We start from the raw sequence: 18209 nt of genomic DNA, 5'->3' as shown, positions 1-18209 counted from the left end.
AGGACAGAGGATAGACATTAGGATATGCTTTTGTAAAACACTCTATAACTGAGACTTGAATTAGGTTTGAGGTTCATAAAATGACTTTTAAAGGAATAATTTCAGATTCATTCTGAAGGGAACAGGAAGCAGTTGTGATGCAGGCTCCCCAGTCAGTAAATCTAATCTAACACATTTCATCACACCAGACATGATCGCAATCTCAGATCAGTGTAACTGAATGTTTAATAGCTTCAAGCAAAAGAGTAGAGCAGGTGAACAAATGTCTTTAAATTGCTTGCTTTAAAGAAGGGGAAGTTGTCTGATACATTTTTGTGGGTGCACAATTGCCAATATTATTAGTTTTATTTGACTATTTACAACATATGTTTAATTAAAAGTATTATGAAAATTCTTGTCTTAACCATTAGCAAAATAATTGTTTTTAGAAATCTCCATTCTCAAGTTGGTTTTATATGCTGTTTTTCATACTGATAAGTGCTTAAATGAGTTGCTTCACAAAAATTGTCACAGAAAAATGGAATCTGTTTGAAATCTGTTAAATGAAAATGCTTTTTAATTAAAGAAATTGCTATGAAATTCTTTCCTGCTGTCTGTACAGCTTGAACAGCACAGTTTAGGTCGTGATGAAATGGCTCACGATGAACTTTTGTTTCACTCCTGAATTTGGTAAAAGCATTTCCAGAGGTTAGTTCAGGGGACTGAATTTGCTGATCACTCACTCAACATTTCTGACCCATCTTTAACTCTGATATTTTCCCACTGTAGCAAGTCATGAGGATTCACACGAGCAGGCTGAGATTCCTGTGTCTAGAGATACATTATTGCTGTGGGTAAAACCATGACATCTTTGCAAACAACAAACCTTTCTTATCTGGGATGAGCTTAACTGTACTACTCAGAATCTGTTTTGCAGAATAATTTATGGCAGTTCATTGGGACACAAGCTGATACAGAGAAGGAAAACAACATTTGCACATTTTTATGCACAGTTTCTGCAGGGAGATGTTGCTTTGGTTAACTGTTTCACTGCCTTTTAAGGCAATTTGTTAATGAGTGTAGACCGCAGAAATTTGCCTGTTAGGAATGTAAATTCACTGCTGCTTTCCCTATGCACATATTTTTATGCAAGTTAAGGTACTTCTGGATGTTTCTGTGGTGTTCTTCAGCAGCCATATTTTGAATAGCACTGCCACCTTGGTTTCAATTCTGTCTAGTGGTGGTGAGTTCCCCAAGTTAATTGTGCGTAGAGGCTTTGGGGACAGTGTTAGCCATGCTTGAGAAATCTGCTTCTCCACAGCCTCCCTAGAGAGAGCCTGGAGCCCTGTTCCAACCCTTTCAGGTGTGCTCCCACAGTGAAGGTGTTCACATGTAGTCCCACGGGCTCATGACCTGAGGACCTGACCTCCTCCTTGGCATGTGGCCACAATATTGTTTCATGATCATACTCATGTGTGTGTTTCTGCATGCCACATGTAGGAGGTGGACTTCAGTGAAGAGAGTAAGAACATGAATTAAAAAAAATCAATAATAAACCAGAACAACACCATCACCAAAAAAAAAAAAATCCCAACAAAACAAAATAAATGTCTACTGTCAAAATGAATTTGACACTAGAAATCTTCTCTCATGTTCAGACTTCTGCAGAAGGTCCAGGCACCAGTGAGATTAGGATTTAAGCAACAAACTAAACAGTACAGTACTGTATTTATGAGGGAACAACATGACAGACTCCATTTAAGTTTTATACCAAAAGCTTAACCTTTTGCAGTCTGTGGGTTTGAGCTGCACTAACAAGAAGCAATTACTGCGGTGGATTATTTTTTTTGCTTATGGTGTATGGCCCCAGGCTTCTCTGTGTGGCTTCTCTCAGAGCTGGCACACAATAGCAGGGGTATATGCCAAAGCTGCTCTCACTTCTCCAAGGCAATGAATCAGAAAGGGCTGTGGTGTTCTAATCAGAACACTTTTTTTTTTTTTCCTATGCTGGGAGTCCATTGCTTTCTTAGAAACCAGGCAGACATAGCAATCCCTCCTGCTCTTTCTTCTGTTCCTCCATAGATAGCTCACTGGGGGCATATATGCACACATTTTGGCTGAGTAGCATGATGGATGAGGAGCCTGGTGACACACAAAGTGCAATTTTCTTTATTTAGATGTCTGCACCTCTCCTGTAGAGAGGGGATTACAAGGATGGGCAGAGCAATCCTTCCTTTCATGCTGGTTGTTGGCTCCCAAGATGTCTCAACACAGAAAACAGCTCCAAGCGCAGATTTAGGGAAAGAATAAAGGCCAGAGTTGACAGAAGTTCAGATTCAACAAGTTATTAAGAGCTGCTAAGTGTGTCTGGGCTCCTCACTTTCCCTTGCAGTCTCAGGGTTGACTGGGTGCCCTGAGATTTCATGATCTTCTGTCAACAATTAGCCAGAAAATTAAAACTCATAAGAGCGTAACAGCATGTCTTTACACGGCAGGGAAGTCTGCTTCCATGCCAAGAAACAGAACTGGGGATTCTGTGGGAACACTGCCATTTGGAGGCACCTGCCATAAAACTATTTATATGCACATGCATATGTGTGTGCACGTACCTGGCTCTGTGCATGCGTGCAAGTGTGTGTAGGTGCACACATCTACCCATAAGGTGGAGATGCTTGATACATTTGAGGAAAAACAAGGTATTTTCTTCTCCAGATTGCACCTTTGTTCAGTGTTTGCAATGCCCTCAGATGATTTGTTAGACATAAACATAAGTTTAAGCATAAGCTTTTAAAAATAAGTTTAAAAACAATTCCCTTGTGTTTAGCTTCATTTTATGGATGGATCATGACCACAAGGTCTGATCTAATATTCCATCACCTCATAGGGAAGTTTTGCGTTGGAGATATTGCCTAAAGACTAAGGGGACTGGAATGCCAATAATCTGATTTTTGAATGGGTGAATACTCAACACGTGGAGTCAAAGCTCTCTCATTCAGTAGCAACAGCATAGCTGAAAAAATAAATTGAGGCTTGAATTGTTTCCATGAAGATAAAATCAGTTTGAAAAGCTGGAATATTTACTATAGTTCAGGTCTATCCTAAGACTCATTTTCTAGGAAAATTAGTTTCTTTAATAAGATGTATGTGCTATTTGCAGACTGCAGGCTAATAATTCACAAAGATACATAACCAATAAGTGCTATCTCAGTTTTTAGTATCTATGATTACCTTGGAATTATTCCATATTAATGATTACTTATTAAACAATTTTTTGCAAATTATTCTGAACTTAGTGGTCAGTCATGGACAAGTTTTCCAATGGGAGTGTCCACAATTTACCTAGTACAGTACATCTCTTTGCATACATTTGTACTTTTGTACTTTTTCTTGCATCAAATATTCTGCTATGAAAATGTATCTTTAGGGGTTTTTTGGGCAGTTTAGGCTTTTTTCCTGTTGTGATTAGTAGCTTTGCTTAGCACAACAGTAAGTGTTGTAATGCAATGTCCATGCTCCTGCAACCTTCTCTTGTTTTACCCTGCCTGGTGCAGAGGAAATTCAAGAAATCACAAATTTCTCCATGGCCAGTGAGCATGGAAATATGATGTAGCTCAAATGCTACACCTATGGAAGAGGCTGGATCCCAATACCTGTCCTATTGCCTATTCAGAAAGGAGCTTTTTCAGCTTCACTGAATCACAGCCTCTTTTAGGAAAGTATGTGTTTTGTAATAGTTAATTTTATGGCCCTAAAAATGAGCAGTTGCTGAATAGGCAATGGATCTGCATTTATAGCTCATACCTGACAACTTTCCTGCTATCTTACAAAATAAGAACTCCTGTAATTTAGCTGGGAAGACACTGCTCTATAGGGGAAGAAACCAAGTACATGTTGATGCCTAAACCCAGATTATTTTGTACACAGCAGGCAGGGCCCAGCCAGCTCCTGATCCAGAAGCTGCAAGGCAGCTGGCTGGGGAGAGCCCTGACCTGCTGCCTGACAGGTTTGGAGCTGTCTAAAGCCTTGAGATGAGGAGGTCAGAGCCAAATTTGGAGGACGGTGAGTGAGGAGGCACAGGACTCTATGGATTCCTGGGAGCTTTCAGCTATGAGATGTGAGGGAAATGTGTTCATATGTGGTGTCTAAAGTAGGAAAGTAAATAAGTTCCATGGACATTGCATGTAAACAGGGATATATGGAAGATACCTTCAGGAGGTGCTGCAAGTTTATTGTCTTCATAAAAACATTTATTTTATTTTTTTTTCTCCCAGACCAGGTTTTCTAGCCTTTCTCCAATCCTCAGGTGAGTTTCTCTGCTGTCCTGCTCAGGGTATGCTCTTCCCTAAGAGATGTGTCAGAACTGTAGTCAGCTGGGGACATACTGATACTGAAGAGAGCAGGAGGGGCTTCATGGGCTTGTGTTTGTCTTTTGTTTTTTTTTTTTTTCTCTCAACAGCATGACAGCTTTGATGGACCTTCACTCAGCCTCTGATCCACTGTAACACCCTGACACTTTCCAATAAAACTTTCAGTCCTCATCTTGTGTTTATACAGTTGATTATTCATCCTTCAATCTGGAATTTTGCATGTGCTGCTCATTGTTCTATTAGGCCATTTCTCCACTTTGATCAGTTTATCTTGATCCAAATCCATTCCATACTGAAAGTGCAAGACCAGGGGAGACCACTCTATAGCTTTTATCTACTTGATTTTTATGGAGAAGGTAGAAGAATTACTGAGTTCCATAGCACTGAACAACCATCATGATTTCCATAAAGAGATGCAGAGAGTTTGGCTGAAGACTGAGTGGATGTTGGAAGTGCAGAATAATTTAGAACTGTACATGCTGCTGGACTGACAAATACTGCAAGAGAATGCACAGGAGCAAGATACCTCTGGGAATCTTCTTTTGTTTCTCTCTCTACTCACACACTCTGCTACTAACTGACCAGATGTGTTCAGAACTTCATTTTCTGCCAAGATCTACTAGAATATAGCATCTGAGCCTCCAGATTCCTCACTGTTGCAAATCTGCAGCCTTTCACATAAACAAAGTTAAGCTGGAAACTGAATTTCTCCATGCAAACCCACAGAGGTACCATGTGTGACCTCGTCCTAGAGAGGATTCTTCTTATTTATGTGTCAGAAAGGATTAGGGAGGTCACTTTGTATAATAAAGTGAAAAATTTTCACCTGAAATATTGTTCCTGGTTTGATCCTAATACACACACACACACACACACAAAACAAAACAAAACAAAACAAACCCCAAAAAACCAAAACCAAAAAAAAGAAAAAAAAGGGAAAAAAAAAGAAAGAAGAAGAACCAGGGCAATGGGAGTGTTTAGAGGTGGAAAAAAAAATAAAAATCTTCATTTTGGAAGTGAAATGAAGACATCAAGTAAATGCTTATGACTACATTAAATGTAATCCTGAGAAACTTTCTGTGAAATCCTCAGAATTTTTTAAAACATGTTGATTCCTTATAGCAAGTGATCAATGTAAAGTTATGAACATTAGTGTATATATGGTCTTTTAATGGATAAAAAACCCCTCAGCTACAATAAAATTTACTACAATATATTTATATGTGTATTTGAGTATTTCAGAAATGGTTCACTGTAACATGCAAATTCCTTGGCTCTCAACAGAGCTCTACACAGATGGTGAACTTTAGTCAGTTAAATAAGTGGAACACTTCACTTGAAAATTTTCCTTTTATCTTTCACCTTTCTCTGCTGTTTCCCTCCCATCTTTTCTGCCAGCTACTCCACAAAGAAGCCTGGGAATGACTGTAAGGCAGTCTCCTCAGATTGCTTAATATTCCTACTATGAAGACAGCCTGAATTCAAAGGCTCCATGTGAGACACTGGGAAGATCTTAATTTCTCCCTTGGCAGTTCTTTTATGCTGATAAATCTCAGTTTGCTCTGCATGTTTCTGTTCAGAGGGAAGATCTGCACAGGCTGACAGCATTAACAGCCTCCTCCACCAGCTGAAACCCCTTTCACCTCATTTGGGGCATCACTTACATGAGCTGTCCGAATCCTGCATCGACTTTTAAACTAGAAACATGCAACTTCAAATTTTAACACCATAACCATAGAATCACAGGATGTTTTGGGTCAAAAGGGATGTTAAAGACCATTTATTTCCAACTCCTTGTCATGGACAGGGACCTTCCACTAGACCAGGTTGCTCCAAGCCCTGTTCAACCTGGCCTTCAATACTTCAGAGATGGGACATCTCCACAACTTCTCTGACAAACCTATTCCAGTGCCTCATCACCCTCAGCTGTGCCAAAGCACCACAACCATCTGCTCATTCTGCAAAGATTAGGTCTGTGGCTTCATAGATGTTCATGTCTAGTGGGGACACCACTAGACTAATTTAGTCAGCAGATTTAAAGCCAGAAAGGTCATTCAAAGACATTTAATATGGAGATGCATCTATCAGATTATCCAAACTAGCCTGGGTAAATACTCCAATAATTTTTGTTCAATAAAGCCACAGCACTGAATTGGTGAAAATATAACTTTGACAATTTTATAGCCTGTTGAAAAGTTCCTCAGGTGAATATATCATTGCTTTCCTTGCAGCTCGTTATTATGAAGAATCACTTCCATTGTCATATTTCTATTTGTAATTTTTAGGGCTTCCATTCCCTTTATCTCTTTCTCTGATTGATTATAAGACTGATTGCATGCTGAGGCTTTCCACTTTAAGAGCATTTTCACAGATTTTCTAGTGAAAATTTCTAGTTGCATCACTGCTCAATTATCTTTATGATAAACTCCATGGACTGAAGAATTTTAACTGAGATTGAATTTCTCACTGAAAGCCATTTCTAGTAATTTGAGATTTGCTTCCAATTTTTCAAAATTTCATTAAATATGAAGTCACTAGGAGCTTATGCAGGAAATATTCCAGAATTTTGTGATCTAATCCCATGCAGAAATCTTTAACTTCACCTGTCAAAGTTGGAATCTTATTTCCTTTTTAATAATAGTAACAGAAAAATAAATCTGTTTTGCTCTCTATTGTGAAGGGAAGTTTTAAATAGAAATAGGCATAGGCTATAAGTTGTGTTTAGATTTGGATGCAAACATTCATATGGCCTAAAATAATGGATGCAGAACTTACTTGGACTCAGATGGTTCGTCCACCTCCACTAAGGTTTCTGGGACTGCCATAGAGCTGGAGATGAAAGTCAGTGAGACAAATATGTCTAACTGCTGCTAGCCTGAGTGAGGCATCTGCCCGTTTCCTCTGTCCTGAGGAGACCTTTATGTTAGTAAGCAATTTCTGTTTAGAGAAATAAATTTTTCTCATTGCCATTTTTTATTCTTTTTGCAATAGCCTTGGATATGTTTTCCTTTTTCTTTGGCAAATGGGTCCAACTCTTTTTCTTTTACTCCCCTGATTTCAATAGCCTGATTATTACCAGTTGTTTGGTACTCAAACGTGTATTGTTTTATTCCATATACTTTATTGAGCATGGGTTTTGGACTCTGGGTTTTTGGCTGGGACTGGCCAGCAGAAGGAAAGGAAAGAAGGTCTGTTATGTCATGATGAAAAATGAAATTTCCAAGTGCTTTGGGTTTTGTTTCAAAATATGATTCTTTCCTATGTGTGAAATTTACATTAAATTAATTTAAATAAAAAATTTAAAACCAATATCAAAAAGGAAAGACAGAAAACCAGTTTCTTTTATGATCTCCTTTGCAATATTGCAATTTAATTTTTTTTCTTCTTGTTCTGCCTCCTGTTAATCCCAGAGATGCTCAGTGCAATGGGAGACTCATAAGGTCTACTGATCCTTTAATTTGCCTTGTTGCAAAGTGCACAGTAAGCAAGGTTCTAACCATAATTCCTCCCCTTTCCTTTCTATTGTCCTCAGTGAAAAATGTCCATTTCATATTTCCCAATCAGATGTGATATTTTCCTGCTTTTGGATCATTGTTTCTGTCAGTGAGCAGGACAGCAACTCAGTGAAATGAATAAATACTCCCAGGTGAAAAGAGGTGAAAAAAGGTGCTCCTGCTTCATTATCACAATATTTCCTTATCACCACATGCTGAAATTAGGCTAAAAGTGACAAAGGTTGCAGAAGGAGACATGAGGCCTGGTTCATGCAACTACATAATGCCCAGGAATGTGACTTTCCACCAGTCTCTCTATCTCTCTGCTTTCAAGTTCCATCAAGACACAGCCTGAACCATCTCACCCCAGAGTTCTTATTTGAATTGTTCTTGGTTTTATTTTTCATCTGTCTTGTCAAGGTTCTTGTCTGGTCTAAACTCCCCTCCAGTCACTCTCTCCTTGTTTTGCTTGACAGGAGTAAATATTTTTCTGTGCTCTGTACTGGCAAGGGAATTAAATATTTTGATGACACTTCCAGAGAAACCCAGCTCGGAGGGCAATGAGTGCCATGGAAAAAAGTTCTGATAAATATTCAGGGGTAAACTGAATATTTACACAGGATCCTATGATGAAAAATACCTTGCAGCACTATGGCAGGCAGAGCAACCCTACAAACCAGAAGTTAAAATCTGCTTTATAGGACTTATGGAAGACAAGGTACATCTGACAGTAGTTGACAAGGTGGCGTTTGGTCATGGGTTGGGCTTGATGATCTCAAATGTCTTTTCCAACTTAGCTGATTTTATGATCTTCAGGAAATGCTGTACCCCTTCTTCCTTAAATCTCTTCTGCTATTTCCAGAAAAAATACTCAAAAGGTTCTCGGGTGATTCCCCTCCATTTTCCTTCTTGGCCAGCCTAGAGTCCAATCTGGCTGTAGAAAGGTAAGAGAAACTGAAAACTCATGGACAAACTGAGACATGATCCTATCCAAAGTGGATTTTCAAATGCCAGAAGTCAACAAGTCCATGACAACTGCTGTGAAGCCAGTCTGGGGCTAATCTGCATTAGGGGCTAATCTACTTTAGGTACTTTGAGAGATACTCTGGTGATGTGCCCCAGCATAACACCCTCACACTGATAGCCAGAATTTTATAAATGATGAGAGCTGCACACTGCCCTAAGGTTAGCAGAAGTACAACATGCTCAGTTTTATTGATGTTGTGTTTCTTTTCTTTTCTTTTCCAGCAGTGAATACTGTTTAAATTACAGTAGAAATCTCTACCAGTCCTGATAATAGGGGCAGGGGATAAACCTGGCTTGTAGATCTGAGTAATATATACCCTTTACCCCAACATTGCACGATATTAGCTCAAGGCTTGTCAGCCTCTTGGGTTTTAATTAATGAAGTTCCTGTTAAGGACATTTTTTTTCATTGCTTGCTCTATTCCAACACATTTCTTTCATTTGAAACCTGAGCATTCTGCCAAGCAGGCCCACAGTGTCAGGAGGGGAGGGAATGTCTGTCTAAACTACAGTCATCTCTCTGTTCAACTTGATTCAATTTAGAATTTCACTTTGTCAAATGACAAAATGCTGTATTTTGACATTTGTCTATTTGTGCTAAAGTAGAGGAATAATCAAATCAGTTTGGTGTCTGGCTTGCTCTATTTGTAGCTTTTACTTAAGAATTATAATACTTTTTTTTTTTAACTGACATTACTGTTTAGTTTCTGATTTGTTGTGTTGGACTGTTTACCCGTGAGCTTGTTGACTTTTGTTTTGGTTGGTGTTTGGTTGGTTTTGTTGTTAAATAAAAGCTTTCCAAATAAACTGGCATTCTCTTCCTTGAACACACCCTTCCTCAGCTGCAAATCTAAAAAAAAAATAGACAGCTTTGTTAAAGGGAAGGAATTTCTTGTATATTTTTTTCCCTTTAAAACTTATTGGAAAAAGAAAAATGCAACAACCAAACAAAAATCTTCTGGAGTTTTAGGGCAACAAGTGCTGAGGCTGTGAGTAAGAGGGCATCCTGTTACTAAGACAGAATTCCCTTGTGGCTTTGGTACAAAGCTGGGGCAGTGCTGGGCTGGTAGATCCTGGGATGGTATGTTTGGATGTTTTTTGTGCTGGGGTCCTCACCTCAATGCAAGACCACCTTCCAGGAACCCACGAGAGACATGACTGGTGTTTGTCATCTGCTCTGTGTCTCTTCTTCCCCAGCAGACACCTGTGTGCCATAGGGGATTTTGCTTTCCCAAAGAAATATTTTCAAGTCCCATATCTTGAAGGAGGTACCACAAAGGTAGATGTCTTGCATTTCACCAGAGGACAGTGAGACTTGTGATGTTCATTAATTCCTGGGGAAATTCATTCATTCCACAATTTGGCCCAGAAGATAAAAAAACAAAAAACCCCAAAAAAACCCAAAAAACCAAAAAAAAAACCCAAAAAAAACCCAAAAAAAAACCCAAAACAACTTTCTGCTTACCTTTATTGCAGAAAATTCACTTGAGCCAGGAAAGTTGGTTTTTTTTTTCAATAGGGAACCCTAAGAACAGAAAAACCCTGCAAGTGACACCTGACAGGATGCACTAACAGCAATCATTTTCCTTCCCCCACAGACCAATATTTCTGGGAGAAAAATGACACAGCCTTTGATCTCAGGCAAGCCCTGGAACACTCTACACTGAGCCTCATCACAGCATTTGCAATCCCAGCCCAGTCTGTGAGCTGAACCACAGAGTACTTGTGTCAGAACATTTCTGTCATCCTCTCTACCTGAGGGTGGGAGGATTTTGAGAAGGAAGATCTAGTGACATTGGTCCTGGCTTAACTCACAGCAAGACCTGTCTGATAATTAAGGTTTCCACAGGGTAGAACCCAGAAAGATGGACTGTTGAGGAGCTGTGCTGATCTCTCCTTACATGGACAGCCAGAGCATTGTCCTGGGCCCTGAGGCTCCAGCAGGCCCCTGCTCCTCACTCTAAGGACATTGGTTTTAATCTCAGTTGTCCCAGTGGGAGCCAAGCTTTGTCCTGTACACAGAATTATTTTAAGGCATTTCTGCAATTCCATCCATGTTTTATTCACATCAAAGGTAGTCTTGGATGTTGACCTTTCCTTAGGGACTTTCTGAAGAACGTGTCTCTGTGCTGATGCACATCAAATAAAAAAATAAAACAAAAAAACCAAATTAAAAGCAAAGTAGAAAGCCCACATTTAAAGCCTATGGTCAATAACATGCTTTATTTAAAAAAAAAATAAAGCCATGTTTTGTTATCAGTATACTAATTCTACTTTGCACTTCTGAACAAAGTAGTTTGTCACAGCCCTAATTAATTATGGTCACCACAAAGCCCTATCCATTCCTGGATACCTCCTTGTCCCAGCTCTCATCATGCAGTTTTCTTTCAAGCTGAGCACTCTGATGCAGCCCTGTCACATGGAGGGAGAACAAGAAATGGTCTCCTGCTTGTTTTCATGCCAGCCATGAGGAGATCCCACCCTCCATCCTTGGCTCTGCTCTGAATTCTCCCTCTGCAGCAAGGACCAGCTCTTCCCCATGGATCAGGGTTGAAGCCCTTAAAAGGATGGTGACTGCTATAAACTGTAATGGGAGCCTATAATTTTTTTAAATATATCACCTATCTTTATTGAGCCCAGCATTACAATCTCTTTAAATTTGTGGCTAGCTGTCATTTCTGTGTTTTGCCTTTTGTTAGATGCATTTTCCCCACAAACTATGAAAACAATTTTAGGCTCTGACTTCAGGCTCAGCTATCTCAGGGATGTCAGACTGTAGAGCATCACCTGGGTAACAGAATCTACTCCTCTGTGAGCAGGTGTAGCAGATGCTTAAGCCTGGGAGGTCCCCTAAGGGCCTTTTCTCTGCACAAATCCAAACAGCATTGGCTACATTGCCAAACACTCAGAAAAAAAAAAAAAAAAAAGAAAAAAAAAAAAAAAAAAAAAAAAAAAAGTTAAAAATTAAATCTATGACACGAGAAAGCAAAACAACCTTAAAACTATAGTATTGAACATGATGAGACCAGAACAGCCTCAAATCATCACCATTGATTTTGGCACTTTCAATTGTAGGACACTGGTCAGGTGAACATGCCCAAGGAATCCACCCAATGCACAAAATTGCTGCAAATCTGATATGGAGAAGATTTTTCTGGCCCTGCAACTGATGAGCAGTTTAAACCTGAGCACAGGAGCAAAAAGAAATCAAAAGGGAAGCAGCAGTGCCCCTGACCTCATGTCCCATGCCAGAGTGCCGCCAATCTGTGATGAATCTGAGTAAAATAGGGGAAAAATAAACACCAAAAATCAGCAGCCAAGTTGTTCATCAAAGGTGGGAAAAAAAATCTTCCTGGCTTCTCTAGGCCTCCAGTGGAAACCCTGAAGCATGGAATTAATTAAATACAAAGAAACATAATTAATTTAATTAAATGCAGTCCTTTTAGAAAGGGTTGCTCTGATTAATGCCTGCTCCTGCAAACATTTTTGAATACATTTAGCCCCATTCCCAAAGACAACATTTGCAGGATCTTGATTAGAGGGCTAAGAGCTCACAAATATGAGTGCAAGTGGATACCTTGCACTCACAGTGTGAAAACAGACACAAGAAATAAGTTTTAAACAACACAGAGATCAAAACATCCCTTGTTTTAATATCTGCTGGGGCCAGGAGGCACCATTCAGATCACCTAGACTGACTCTCTGCATAATTCCAACCACAAAACCTCACCATGTGATTCTCATATTAGGTCCACCAGAATCTGATCCAGGCAGATCCTGCCACCCATTTCCATAACACAATGTTTGGTGGGGCTTTTTGGTGCATTGATTTCACCCTCTGATAGCACTTGGCAGTGGCTGAGCTCAAATTCATTAAGTCAAACCATTTCCCAATTAAGTGGCAGACCTTATCATATCATGGGTGTTGATCAGTTCCCACACAACAAAACCCATTAAATAAAACATCCCAGCTGAAAGCTTTAGAAATGAGTCTCAGTCACCTCCAACAGAGTTTGGGAAACTAAGGCTCTGAGACAGACACTTTATTACCACTGTGTGGTCATGTATTCCAGGACTTAGTAGAAGTGTTGTATTTTCTAACCTTCACAAATCTCATGGAAATAGTTGTTCTTTATTTTTTCCCCTGACAGATATCTTAGAGAGATGTTTTCCTAAAGACTGCAGCTCTTCCTTGGAGAGCTGTGTTAAGTTTTATGGAAGACTGATTAGCTTGTCACTTGTAATGTGTATTTCAGGTTTTAATATTCCTAGGTTGTCTCCTCAACACAGTTGATGTGTATCATCTGCAGCTCTCAGAACTTTATAATCCTCTAAATCATCAGTTACAGGGCCAGAAAAGTTGTCTCCATGTCAGATTTGTCCATGAGTTTGGGTGTTGTTATTTTAGCTGTTGAAAACAGTGAATAATACTGGAGCAGAATTCTTAGCATTTCTCCACTTCACCACATTTAACAATAGGAATACTTTGAATTCTTTCTTTCTTTGAATGGGATTAATAACGGTTAAAAAAATGAGCATTATGATTCTGTGGCAATATTAACAGTTTTATCAAGAGTTTTCTTCTCTGTGAGAGGCACTATAAATATGAGGAGACTTGTGATTTTTAACTAATTTATATTTTTGGTGCTAATTCTTCTCCTTTTTTTTTATCATAGTCAAAAGTAAAGCAAAGTTAATAACCTCTACCTCCAGATAGGAAGCAGATGCATGAGATCTTAGCTGTTCTTCCCAAGGCCTGTTACGAGTTTTGGCTCAAACGTCAACACGAGTCAACGTTTTACTTTTAGTGACAGGTTGGTTTAGCTTCCTATTTAGTATTGGTTGAAACACTGCAAATCCCCTTTAGAGACAAAACATTGCCTCCTTAACACAAAATTGTTCGAAAAGCCATAGTGACATTTTCCAAAGTATTTGGTGTGTTTTCTCCCCATTTCCTTGAAATTGCAGCGAGAAGGAATTTTATCATCAAAGTGAGCAGAACTGGCAAGGCATGGATGAGCACAAACCTGTCTTTGATGAGATCCATACCCTGCACCTTCGCTCTGCCTGCAGGGAGATCCCAGCTGTCAGGAGAGTGTTTCTTCTGCAGATTTCAATTCCCCTCCAGACCTTAAAGAAGTGACTAGACCTTGCCTAAATTCATACAGTCAATTGGGTCACTTTTAAGAAGTCCTTCAATATTTTAATTTTTTTTTGTGCCTAAGGGGTTTTCTTGTTTCCTGCTGGCCATGTGAGCAGCTGTTGTTATAGGAGGACTGACATGTACACAGGCACTTCAACAGCAGGACACTAACTCCAGCTAGGCAGATACAACTCTTTGGTAAAAAAAAAATTGAAAAAAGCAATTAAACAGCTAGGAAACTTTCCAAAGAAATAGGAAAGTGCAGGTTCAAATCTTAATTGCAAAGTGGGCAGAGCATAGATTTCAGCACAGCTTTTGCACAGCTCAAGCCAAGTTGTGAGCACTGAACAAACATCAGTTGCCTTCACCTATTTGTGATCAAAAGGGACACACTTGTGCAAAACAGTTTAATTTTTGAAGAGGCAGGACTTGCTGATGCAAAAGATACTTGCTGAAAATGGATCAACCAAAAATCGTGGTTGATCAGCAAATCTTTGTCCTGTGCTTGGCAGTGGGGAAAGGACTGACTCCCTGATTCAGCCTGCTTTGTGCTTGTCTCACCTGAACTAGGGTGGTACCAGCTCCAGGTATTACCTCTATGTATCAAACACATGATAAAATAACAACAGGCTCTAGAAACACCAAATAGACATTTATAGCCTGTCTTATGCATTTACATTTACAGGATGCTGTGTAGTTACTACTGAGGCATGGAGAGATGCAGACTTCTGTCAGGTGGGCTCAGATGTGTGAACACCACAACAACACAAATTAGTCCCAGCCATGAGCTAAAGTAAATTCCCTCTGCCCACATTTCTCCCGAGCTATATTTCACAATCTGTTGACTCCCTGATGCCAAAGGCAACTTTTTGCATATCTGCCTCTGCTATCTTGTTTCACTTTCCCCTCCCTCCAAATGGGTACCAAGTACTGAACCCTGCTGTTCTTAATTCAGGCATTCTTGGGGCTTCTTTCTGTCTCATTTGTTCCAACAGGACCTGGAGAATGGTGTAGAAGAATTATTTAATCAGTCAGCCTTTCCTATACATGCAACAACAGGGATGGGGATTTTCTGGGCTGAGACACCAAGGCCAACCTGAGCTGAGCATCCTCTAGCAGCACTCTGGAGAAGGTGATCGGGGTGTGCCAAGTGTCCTTTAAGTCACTGCAGGGTGCTCCTGGAATAGCCTCTGGCATTATTTGCCTGCCCAAAGCCTTGAAGCTTCAATTCCTGAGATGAGAGACAGGTTTAAAAGAAAGGAGAAATAATTTTTCCTCTAGCTGTCAAAATCCCACATAAACTTTTAGGTTACAGGAAAAGCATCCAGTTCCTCTGCTGAATTTGATAAATTCTTATTCTTTTCCCAAAACTTCAAGCTTTAAGTGAATTCTCTTCCTGGGATTAAAAACAAAACAAGGCAGAAAGCAGGACACAGATGTGACATGGGACAATAATTTTACAGGATATTGAAAGAACCATGATGTACTATTTTACATAGACATTGGAAATATCATATTTATACCAAGACTTTGCCAACAGGATGGCAAGACCTTAATTTTGAACTCCAATGTCCAATCTAAAATGGTCACAGCAAACAGCAGAGTGGTGAATACACTTTATTTGCCTTTGCTATAAATTCAGAGGCTTCTCTACACAGGGCAGCTGCTGTGAAGCAAATTCAGTTGTGAGTTTACAGCATATACTCCCCTTTGCACTCCCACCCCATCCAGACACACTTCCCACAAAGTAGGTGTGGATCTGATTGTTTTACTGCACTGGGCATTAGGAAGAGACTTTCTAATCCTCAAGGGTTTTGAACAGCCATGATACTTGTGCATGCAAACTGCCTCAGGTTATGCACCTCACTCTATTTATGCTAATGAAAATCTGTTCCAAAATCTCAGCTCTATCCCTCCCTGATCCAGTGCTTTTTGAAGACAATGGAAACATGGGATAAGCTGAATACTTGGTATAGGCTTGCTGTAAAGACTGTAGTGGGATTCAAAACTTGACATGCTTATTCTATATGAATAAAAATCAGATTTGCCATTGAATTGGCTGTGATGAAAATGCAAGAAAGCTTCTGAGAATATCTGGAAGCTTTCCCTCACTAATATATAGCAAGCAGATACTGATTCCTAAATAATTACTGAGACTAGAGGTACTTTTCAGCTGGAAAGCACAAAGCATCTGACTGCAAATATGATACATGGGAAGAATGACTCACATACAAAAGGGGATGATTCAAAATGGAATTACTTACTCTTGAAAGTGTCTGTTTTTGGGATGACTTGACTGAAATATTGAAACTAAGGATTATAACGCATTTAAGCAAGGCAGGAGGTTCAAGGACAGATGTTTGAAGGAAGAGGGGAAAGTATTACATAGGGGAGGAAAAGTGTTGTATTACTGCTAGAAAATGGACTTGAAGTCCAGAGAACAAAAAAAATGGCTCTGTTTGCTAAGGCCTTCCACTGCTAAGATTGTATGTAGCTGTCTTTTGGGTAAAGAGATTTTTTTTGCTCCTTCTCAATTCCCCACTCTACCAAGTCAGAAATATAATAATTCTCTGTTTTCCAGGGTCATTGTGAGGTTTAATCCATCAGTTTTTGTAAGCACATCCTGAATGCCTCAGATGACATCAGCATAAGAATTGAAGGAGGCATTGTTTTAGGCAAAGAATAAATAGCCAGGGAGAACTTTGGTTCAAAGTATCTGGAGGCAAATAGTAAAAGCATCCTTAAGCAAAATTTAGATGACTTCACTCCTGATGATAAGGGAGTATTCAATTGTTTTACTCTTGAGAGCAATCAATATGTTGGAGGAAGACAGGACTTTTTTTATTAATCAGAAAACTGTGCTGGGTCAGTATTACAAATGAGAGTTAATTTTTATAGCATTTGCATTTAAAAAAAGAGAGGCTGCCTTTCTCTAGCACAAAAATGTTCGATGTATTACAGAGATGACAGGATCAGCATCAAGATATTGCAGCCCCAAAGCACCTGGCTCCTGGTCCCTGTCCTACACAACTTTGTGTCCAGCTTGAATATACATTTTCTCTATGACTTCTAGTGGAGAACAGCTTTCAAAATCATCTTTTCCTGCTTACAGCTGGTGGAGAAGGTATTTAATTTATGGCAAGGGTTTTGCAAGAGGATAAGCCTTTAGAGGCAATACAGAAGCTAAAGACAATGGGTCTGAGATGTTATTTCTTATTTTAAATTACTGCATCTTTCATCTCTGGCCATGGTGGGATGTCATTTTCCCCCTTGGTGCTTCTTGTATCTGTTAAAGTATTAAACTAATCAAAATAGTAAATATTAACAAATCACAGGGGCTGTCATATCTTAAAGGCATTCAGCACTAGGGAAACATTTCTTTCTATGATAAAATATTGCATGACTAGCAAAAGCATTACAAGTTCCTCCAGAGAATTCCTCTAAGTCTACTTCAGAGAGACAGTAGCATCTGTAGTGATTGCTGCCCCATCCCTGGAAGTGTTCCAGGCCTGGCTGAATCGTCCTTTGAGCAGCCTGGTCTAGTGGAAGGTGTCCCTGCCCACTGCAGGGATTGGAGCAAGGTCCTTCCAACCCAAACCATTCTGTGATTCCATGTCTCTCAGCTCCTAGCTGGGTTTTCAGTTGCACAGGTGTCACATGGGTGTGTTCATCCTACCTCTGTGACGTGTTGAATGGAGGTATTCTCCTGCAATGTTTCCTGAATCATCTATAAAATAAATAATCTGACAGCATCAGGGAGCCTGATCTAACAAACTACATACATCACCCTTGCAGGTTTGAGAGTCAGGTGAGATGGCCTGGACCCATGAGCATTGCTTTAATGAAATTCTCACAAAGGGAGGTATGTTCTTATAGGGCCTGATCCCATAACCACCAAAGTCAGTGGAAAATGCCTGTGCTGACTTAAGAGCACAATCCCAAAGCCAGCAGGATCTACAGCCAATACCTAAGGCAAAACAGGGGGCATCAAAGTGGTGCTTATGAAAAACAGCAACTGAACACCTCTAAGGTTTAGAAAGCCACTCTAGGTGAGGTTCATTTTGGGGTAGAACATTCTGCACGATTTATCTGCTTTGAAATGTTGTTTCAATGCTTTCTGCTCTGTCCCAAAGGATATAGGGGATTCCTGCAACATGCTGCAATAACCAAGGAAGATTTTGGTTTATCCTTCTGCTTTGT

The 18209-nt window shown here is 39.7% G+C and overlaps 1 long non-coding RNA gene across 1 annotated transcript; it reads right to left on the bottom strand.

Annotated features, from left to right (window-relative positions):
• Window positions 1–13717: 13717 nt before the first annotated feature.
• LOC135297873 (uncharacterized) lies at window positions 13718–17614 on the bottom strand. The gene is made up of 3 exons (XR_010359800.1): window positions 17429–17614; window positions 15106–15240; window positions 13718–15007 (listed from the first exon to the last, which is right to left on the bottom strand). It is a non-coding gene; the product is annotated as an uncharacterized LOC135297873 (long non-coding RNA).
• Between the last annotated feature and the right edge of the window lie 595 nt (window positions 17615–18209).

Source organism: Passer domesticus, chromosome 3 (genome assembly GCF_036417665.1).
Source record: "Passer domesticus isolate bPasDom1 chromosome 3, bPasDom1.hap1, whole genome shotgun sequence".
NCBI lineage: Eukaryota > Metazoa > Chordata > Aves > Passeriformes > Passeridae > Passer > Passer domesticus.
Note: the sequence above shows the minus strand (reverse complement) of the source record. Positions and strands in the feature narration are given on the sequence as shown.